This window comes from Petaurus breviceps, unplaced genomic scaffold, assembly GCF_028583685.1.
Source record: "Petaurus breviceps papuanus isolate PSGF00001 unplaced genomic scaffold, PetGlider_PUasm1.0 91133, whole genome shotgun sequence".
NCBI lineage: Eukaryota > Metazoa > Chordata > Mammalia > Diprotodontia > Petauridae > Petaurus > Petaurus breviceps.
In genome coordinates, this window is record NW_027187419.1 from 35,705,354 (window position 1) to 35,706,469 (window position 1,116).

A 1,116-nucleotide genomic window follows, 5' to 3' on the forward strand; every position below is an offset into this window, starting at 1 on the left:
AGAGAGAGAGAGAGAGAGAGAGAGAGAGAGAGAGAGAGAGAGAGAGATGGATAAATGGGGGAAAGAGGTAGGAGGGAAACACACAGCAATCATAACTATGGGGGAAGTTTTACAGCAAGTTTTTCTGATAAAGGCCGCATTTCTCAAATATATGGAGAACTGAGAGAACTTGTAAGAATACAAGTCATTCCCCAATTGGTTGTTGTCCTTCATACTTGAAGAGGACCAAAATGACAGCAGTAAATTGGGGATCAAAATACAGTGTCCAACATGGTTGACAAACCAAAACAAACTTGGAAGACTCTACCAAAGGTCAGACACAGATAGTCCATATGAATCTTTGGAGTGGAGATGTCTACAGATTTGCACATCTCACATTTCTTTTGAACTATCACAATTCTGCTTTGCTCATGGTGCACAGTGCCTTCTTTGATGCAGGCATGGCATGTTTGGTGGTCCTGTGCCAGTATCTCCCATGTATCACAATCAATACCAAAGTTCTTCAGAGAGACTTTGAGAGTGTCCTTTTGTTACTTTTGACCTCCATGTAGGCATTTACCTTGCAGGAGTTGTCTATAAAATAGTCATTTAGGCAAATGTATGTTTGGCATTCAAACATCATGGCTAGCCCATTGGAGTTGTGCTCTCTGCATTAAGGTTTGAATGCTTGGCAGTTCAGTTCAAGAAAGGACCTCAGTATCTGGTACTTTATCTTTCCAGGTGATCTTCAGAATCTTTCTAGAACAATTTAAATGTCTAGGTTTCACAGATGTACAGCAATGAGGCCAACACAATTGACTCTGTAGACCTTCATTTTGGCAGGCTATTTAATACCTCTCCTCTCCTACATTTTTCTTCAGAGCTTTCCAAACACTGAGCTAGCTCTAGCAATGTGTGAATCAACTTCATTGTGTTTACATCCCTGGGAAGTATACTGCCAAGGTAAGTGAACTTATTCACAGTATTCAAAATTTCTCCATTTGTTATAAATAATGGTTCCATGTATGGATGGTGTGATGCTGGCTGGTGGAGAATCTATATTTTCTTGGTGTTAATTGTTAGGCCAAAATTAGCACAAGCAGCAGAGAATCAATCCATACTTTGTTGAATCTCAGC